This window comes from Chenopodium quinoa, unplaced genomic scaffold (assembly GCF_001683475.1).
Source record: "Chenopodium quinoa cultivar QQ74 unplaced genomic scaffold, ASM168347v1, whole genome shotgun sequence".
Classification (NCBI taxonomy): domain Eukaryota; kingdom Viridiplantae; phylum Streptophyta; class Magnoliopsida; order Caryophyllales; family Amaranthaceae; genus Chenopodium; species Chenopodium quinoa.
In genome coordinates this window covers 723265-732108 of record NW_018745240.1, presented here as the reverse complement: position 1 = coordinate 732108, position 8844 = coordinate 723265, and positions in this window count along the sequence as shown.

Below are 8844 nucleotides of genomic sequence, written 5' to 3'. Positions count from 1 at the left end.
AGGTGGTGATTTGTGGTGGTGGCCGTCTGAAAGCAAGAGAAAAAGAGTAGAGAAAATTTGAGAGATTAAGAGAGAATTAAAGAATTTGGTGTGAGTGTTTAGTCATGAATCAAGGGGTATTTATAGGCTAATTCATGCAAGAATTATGGTAGGAGAATGTAGGAAGAATTATGGTAAAAAGGATTAAGGAAATTACTTAGAGAAGAGAGCTAAAGAATTATGAAAAGTTTAATATTAAGGTGACTAAGAAATAATTAATTTATGGAAAGTATGTTGTCATAAATGGCAAATGGCTTTACTTGGGGAATAATCAAGCATGATATAAGGTAAGGAAATAAGATGATCAAATATTTAGGAGATTGGAAATAAGAAATAAGGAAAAATGATAGATTTAGGGGAGATAATTAAAAATAAAAATTACCAAAATATATAATTCACCCAAAAATCAACCAAGGTGGCCGAAAATATTGAGCATCCATAGCTCGAATTTTCGGACCCCTTATGTAGAATTTATGAAATTATTTTTCTAGATTTAGGGATTAAAAATGATTATGTAAATAATATATATTGTATAAAATTATTAATTAAGATAATACCAATTATTCACTAAATAAATTAACTAAGAAAATCAGTTTTTCCACACTAAATAAGAAAATCCGAAATCCCTAGCTAATCATCAGGAATTTTTCTTAATTAAAATATCCGAAATATATATAAATAAATAATTAAAATATAAATTTTGCTTAATTAAAATATCCGAAATATATATAAATAATCCGGTTTTTAAAATAAAATAAATGGTTAATAAATCTTATCAAAAATCCAAAAATAATAATTAAGTTTTAAAATAATTTTGGCGCCAAAATTTAAATATTATTTTGGCTCCAAAATTCAAATAGTAAATTAAATTACTAAAATAGCCTTTTTTAGAAAATAATAATTAATTAATTAGAAAATAAGGGGTATTACATACTGGCTCGAGAGAAAGTGAGAAAAGTGAGGGGAAAACATTCTTGTCAATTCCCTTAATCTCCATAATCATCTTAAAGGCCCTCAAGTGGAAGTAAGGGTTATCAGTAGCTTTGAATTTAGGCATGTCATTGGCAGAGAACTTCTGCGGAAGAAATTCCTTATCAACTGAGACTCCCTTAGAACTTATTCCAAAATACTTATAGTCAATGGAGATTTAACTCAAGATATCCTCCATGAGCTTGATGGTTTCAATGAGTACTTTCTTATTAGGGTCTTCCACTCGAGTAGTGAGTCCCTTGAGCATTTCGGCAAGTCCATTCACAGTTTCTTAAAGCTTCTCGAATTCTTCTTGACTGGCCATTATTACGAAATTTTTTCTGTGTCGAATCGGTTTATCAAAGAGTAGTACTTGAACGAAAGTGTTTTCCTTGATTAAGCGTCCTTCTCTCCTTGACCAAGCGTTGTAAAATTAAACCATTGACTCTTTTAATGACTTGACTCAAATTGACTCATATTTTTTATTGGGTTGAAAAGGCAAAAAATGGGTGTATATTTTGGGAATCAAGTATGGGGATCAAGAAACACGGTTTATGTTGGGAGGATAATATCCAACATACCCCCCTAAAAAAATGACAGAAAAACGCACACAAGATTCTAGACATGGTCATGGTGAAAGACATATACAAAGTGTGTGCATTAACTTGCATTGTGAGTGAAAGTGACATGTTCAAGACTCATGTGATGACCATGGGACTAAATATGTGATTAGACTAAGTTAAGACCTCATTTATACATTAATCCGGTTAATTATGAAGAATAGACTTGACACAAAGACTCAGAAAGAAAAGACCGAACCATCGCGTAGCGATGGAACTGTCGCAGCGCGTTGGGTCTATCGCGGCGTGACATGTTGGGTTTTCTAGTGTCCGACACTATGCGGAAGAGAAACCCGCCCAAGACCCCCCCACTAATTAAAGCAACTAAACATGCAATCACATAATTAAACAACAAAAGAGAGAAAAAGAGAAAAGATGTTCTTATCCTCGAAGCGTGCTTCGCTCGATCACGAGCTCTTACTTGAAAGCTTAACCTCTCAAGCGCGAAGGCCTCCGATGGCTCGCACCATCGACCCGACCCGAACGGTCTTAATCCCGAAGTTTAGTCAGGACTTAACCAAATAAAACTAGAGTATTACGAACTTAAAGCTTTTCTCACTAATGATGAGATGCCTTATTGAGTTCAACTCAAGTGATTTTTTCCTAACCCAAAACTTGGGTATTTATAGGGAATGGAGCCTTGATCTCCCTTCTCCCATCAATGTGGGAGAATTGCATTTTGCCACCAATTTATTTTAATCAAAAACAAATTAAAATGCAAAGCTATCAACAAGCTCCATGTGCCATATGCAGAGCAAGGGTTGGTGAGGACCACCAAAGGGGGGGACCAAAACACCTTGCTCCCCAAGCCAAACACCTAGCAAATGGTCCCCTCCCTTGACCGGGTTGACCACGCCACATGGCTGGCTAGCAGCCTACCTTGGCTGCCAGCTAGCGCCTAGCACCAAGGCTGGGCAGCCCAGCCAGCCAGCACACGCATGTGTGCAGCAAGCAGGCCATGCATGCGTTGCTGCGGATGCTGCTGCTTAGTGCGTGCTGTTGTGCGAAAGGCGTGGACAGGTGCTGCTGCCTGGTGCTGCTACGCTAGCAAGCACGCATAGCACGCTGCTGCTGCATTGCTTGCGGCAGGGTGCTTGGCCCAGCACACTAGCACTCTAGCATGCACTAGCTGCTAACATGCTTGTGGCCAGCAGCACCAGCCATGCTAGCATGCTTGGCCTAGCACGCAATGCATGCTAGGCTTGCGGCATGCTTTGAGATGCGCTTGGTAGCTTAGGCTAGCCTAGCACTCGCATGGCTAGGCCAATGCGAGGCTACAACCTAGCTTGTACTTGTCGCTTGGTTGATTTCTCGTCTCGTCGAATTCTAAACTCGACTCAACTTATGACGCTCGGTTTCGACGCTCCAAGCTTGATATCCGATGTCTTTGTTCGTAATACTCTAATGACTCATCTAATCTTTCGGAGTGATTCGTCGTCTCGGATCGATTATTCGATTGGGATACGACCTGAAGGGTTCAGTCAAGATTAAGCTGTAATATTAATTACACATTAATATTACTGATCGAAAGCGGCCTCCACCTAGGCATTTCGATCACTTGACCTCACTGAAGAATTAGCTTTCTAATAATTCCTAACCCTCTATCGAAATAATACACTTGTTGGTAGGACACCATTCCTTTCACGACAAGGTTGTCGCGACGCGGTAAACCTGGCGTTTGGCGGCACAAATTAAATTTCCGCACCAATTAATGGAATGTTAATTTAACTTGTTTTCAGTAATCCTTTCAAAGGTATAAGCTTATAGTCATGCTAGGTCAAGTATATTTAGACTTTATAAGTTAAAATTAATTAACCAATTAATTAAGCAAAGTCCTTTTTTAGTCTTTGGTTAGTTGATTAAGACTTTACTTACAAACATAAGTCAACACAAGAGGTTAGTTTAATCACAAGTAGAGTATGCACAAGTAGTCACAATCATGATGCAATGAGTTTGCAATCTAACCATGCCTCTAGGTCTTTAAAGGTGAAGAATTATGGTGTCCAAAGAGGGTCCATGGTTATGAGTCCGGATGCATTGTGCTGAAGCCTTACCTTTGGAAGGGCTGGCACGATGGATGGGACCTCGCAAGTTAGACTTGCTTCCATGGTTTGGTGAATTCACAAACTCGGATGCACCCATCGTTGCACGGAGCGTTCGTTAGGGTGGATGGAGCGCGAATTTCTAGGGGCTAAGACCATATGTAGAACACATATGGGTTCGGAAAAGAAGGAAAAACTTAATCAGGAAGTAAAATCGTCGAGATAGTACTAGAATTGGTCAAAACAAGAAGACAGACTCCAGGCACGATGTCGCAAGAACTTAGCGCAAGAAGACAGGAGTTGTCGCGCGATAAAGCTGTCGCATGGCGACAAAACCTGCCGTTTCGCGACAGTTGCAATGCGTCGCGGCAGTTTTCTATGTTCTATGATTTTTCTGATTTTCATAGTATCTTTTCGATTCTAGTTATTGTGAAATATTTCTAGCTTTTCCTACGTGTAAAAATCCTATGTTTTTGACGCATTATGGATTGTCTTTCCAATGCGAACCTTTTTATGCTTATGCCACAATGTTAATCAAAATTACGCACATGAATATCTAGAATCTTTCAAGTCTCATCCACTCATTTTAAAGTCAATTGCCAAAATAAATTTTAGGAATCAAAATTAGAAATCCTCCCCGACGGAGTCGCCAAAAACTATAGGGAATTTTTCAAACTCAACCTTGTGAGCCCCACTGTGTTCATGCTTTTAAGCATGGTGGCGTCCAAAGGGAAGGAAGCTAGAGATAAAAGAGTCGCCAACAAGTTTTAGGAACTTGTAAACCGTTCACGGGTGTGAAGGTTACACCCCATTCACGACCACGGAGATCGCTAACTCCATAGTGGTCCAGAACCATGACTGGATATTCGGGGATGATGGTACGAATCCAACCTAAAAGATATTGAACCTGCCCTAAATCAACCCTACTTAATTTTTATAATATTCATGTGCGCTTTCTGATCAACATACATACATTAAATTAGCCTTAATTAAACCTGTTAATCTACATTGGTTGATTATTAATGCACAAATAAATCTATTATTGGCGATCACTTGAATTAAAATCATATTAGCCTAAAATAAATTATTAATTATCTTATTAAGTGTGATTTCAAGTACAAATTCCCTTTAAACCTGCAAGAAGGTGCATCAAGCAATAACAATAGATCATAAATAATCAAGCAATGTATAATTGACACAACAATCATCATCATAATTAAATCATCAAAACATGATTAATAGCAAGATCCTAGGCATGATACTAAACGAATTAATAACAAACCCTAGCATGTCACTAATAAAAAAGATCAAAGCATTAGCCTAAACATGACACTAGGAACATGATATTAGAAATATTAATTAACACCCTAAACATGATACTAGGAATCAAAATCAACATCCTAACATGATACTAGGAATCAAAATCAATATCCTAACATGATACTAGGAATTAAAATAATATCCTAAGCATGATCTCTATATCAAAATAATAAATATTAGGGAGATCAAATTACTCACTTTGATGTCTCGTATCTCTTTCTATCAAAATAATACACACGTTAGTAATTTCAAGAAAGATTAAATCAAATAAATAAATCAAATAATAATTGAAATATAGATTTAGGACCAAACCCTCAGAACAATCAACCTTTCACGTCGAGGTCGAATGCAACTTCGAGATTGGCTTAGAGTATTCAAGGCTCGTGAAGGAGGTATGGTGTTTGCTTGAAGAGAATATCAAGAAGGTGTTGGGATGTTTAGGCAAAGGCTAGACATCAAGAAAGAAGAGAGAGAGAGAGAGAGAGAGAAAAGCTTTTAGCTTAGAGAGGGGATTAGATGATGATTGTTGGTGATTGAAAACGGGGTGAAACGACCTCTATTTATAGGAAAAAAGAGGGTCGTAGGGTCAGAAAAAGAGTCAAAATTCAAATCAAAATAAAAACATATTCCATCGCGGCGCGGTAATTCTGTCGCTCAATGATGGTTTTTGGAAGATAAAACTCGTACGGAATCCGACTTCCAAATTTCCGTACGTATTCTAATTTGACCAAGATTAAAATCATTGAAAAACAGATGTTTTATCTGATGTAAAATTCTTAAATCTTTATCTTTTCAAAAACAGGATAAATTAGGACCTTCTAGAGGATTCCAAAAGCTTGTAATAAATCCTAATCGATTTAGGAATGAGGTTGAGATTAATGGACCTTCCACATGGTCATTGGGTTGCAGGTAAGGCTCGATTTGGGCTTAGTTTAGTATTTTGACCATAACTTCTTCGTTATAAGTCGAATTTGGGCTCACAATATACCGTTGGAAAGCTCTCTTCAAGTCCCATCCAACTAAACAATTATTGGACTAGGATCATGGACCAAAATAAACTAGTTTGGAAGTTTTTATAAATAGGACACGAAATGGATGATTTTCAAAGGCATGAAATGAATGATTTTGGATTTAAAGGCACGAAATAAATGATTTTGATTAAAACATTTCAGGTAAGGTTAGAAATGGTCAAGGCTTAAGTGAAATTCACGAGACTCTTCAACTTTTTACCTAACTCGATAATCAAAGACGTGAAAGGTACTCATTACTAGGTTTGGTTTTTAGGGAGACACAATCAGGTGTCTACACCACCAAAATATATATTTATTTGTAACTTGTGCTTGTGGACAAACATTAGACAAACAATATTACAAATAACACAAACCAGTAAGATAATCAATTAATCAGTCACTAAGTGAGACTTCACTTCACAAATTCCAAGGATATGTCATTCCAAATTCATATAGTAATAGTGATCTCTTAACCTTATAAAACGTTTAAATTTTAAATTTTTTAAATCAATATAAAACATTTACATATGTTGTTTGATACTCTCTCCGTTTCGTAATATTCGTAATATTAGGGATGACACAAAATTTTAGGAAAATTATAAGGTGGGGACCTAAAAAGGAATTTTATAATATAAAGTATAATTAGTGGGTATATATATATATAATTGTTAATAAGAGAGAAAAATAATAATAATAATAATAATAATAATAATAATAATAATAATAATAATAATAAAAAAGTATAAATGGGGTCAATATGAGAGAAAAATCTAATCTAATATATATAAATAAAGTAGGCATTTTTTGAGAGCATTAGGCACGCCACATAAGCAAAGGCATTATTTCGACCAATTAAAAAATAGATTTCTATTTTATTTTAGAATTAAAAAAATTCGTTTGCCACCTAAGTGAAAGTGACGAATGAGATTTAAGAGTTTTTCCACGTAAGTAAAAACAACGAATATTGATTTATTAGGATTTAATTTACTTAAAAAACTAAAAGTTATCTTTTAAACTAATTATCTTTAGATATAGGATTTATATACCTACTATTATAAGATAAATTTTGATAGTGTTTATGATAAGAAATAAAAATTATTCCTAAATTATAATTAAATTAAAATTTGTGATATTTACCATTATAAATTGATGTATCATATCACACCAACAAAATTTCGTATCAATACAAAACCAAACCAAGCAAATTTTGTGTCATTAATTTGTGTCGGTTTATTAGGTCATCAATGGCTGGGTATTTCTTAGCCTAATTTTTAAAACTCATGTTTAAATGTATATTTGTGATTATTGATTAAATAGTATTTATTTGGGATACTTAATGATTATATGTTTATGTTTTGTTTACTGAATTTTGTTTTTACATGCAGATCTAATTTAATTAGAGAATTAAATTCGAGCAAAAATCTTTGGAATATCAAAGTACGAGTTTCTCGCTTGATAATCTTATTGGATGAGAAGGTATTATATCTTTATAAATTTTTTTACATTTATTAAATCTTTTAATGAACCTTTTAGTTTTTATCAATTAATTTTATGATTAAAACAAATTTTTTGTGATTTAGGTAGCTTAATTAAGTCATAAAATTAACTTAATTTTTTATTTTTAATTACAGGGTGATTACGTTCCCTCAATTAAAGTCAACTTTGTTCTACAATTTTTTTCAAAATTGATTATTAAAATTATATTTTTATTTTTGATTTTGTTCAACGAATAATGATTTAGGATTTAAATTATTTTAAAAATAAAAAATTATTATTTTTTCACAATAAAGATTTTATGCTAATATGTAATCAATGAAATATCATATTTACATTTTTTTTGTAAAGATATCATATTATTGTCATATAACCAATAACAACGAATAAAATACAAAACAACAATAAATTAAGTGGCATTATAAATTACATTAAAAAAATATATACTTTTGTAATTGGCAATATCATTTTAATTAATTTTTTTTTTCTGAAATTATTAAATTGTAAAATAAATCAAATAATTATAAAAAAAAAAAAAACCCCCTTAGAGTATATAGGAAAATATCTTTTCTTGAGATATATGTATGAAAATTCGTGCATCACACGATATTATTTCAACCAATTAAAAGTTAGATTTGAATTTTATTTTATAAATAAAAAATTCACTCGCCACATAAGCAAAAGTGACGAATGAAATTTAAAATTTTTGCCACGTAGGTAAAAACAAAGAATAATGATTTATTATTTAAATTATTTTAAAACTAAAAATTAACTTTTTTAAAAGATGATCTTTTGATATTAGGATTTAAATTAAAAAAAACAACTATAAATTATACAAAATTATAGACAAACACTTTAAAATTAAATATTTGAAAAAGGAAAATATATGTTCATTTTGTTTTTAAGAAAACGTTCAATCAATTTTTTTAAAAAAAAAAATTAAAAGAAATATAAATTATTAATAATTAACTAATATTCTTCAATTTTTTTCAAAAAAATCAATATTCTTCAAAAAAAAAAATTAACAATAATGTTCAGTCTTTATCAATATTCTTAAAAAAAAACAATAATGTTCAATTTTTATCTTATCTAGCAACCCATTTCATGATTAGATAAAATTTTTATAAGAGATTTATTTGCTACTCCACAAATATATAAGATAGGATGATATTAAAGATTTGTATACATCCTCTCAAAAATATAATTTTGATTTTTTTCTTCAATTGTAAATAGACAATATATATATACTATACAAAAAACACAAACATGTTAATATTATTTATCTACACTTTTTCATGGTGTGAATTTTTTTCAGGTCTAATTCGTTGATTAACAAAAAATATTGGAAAT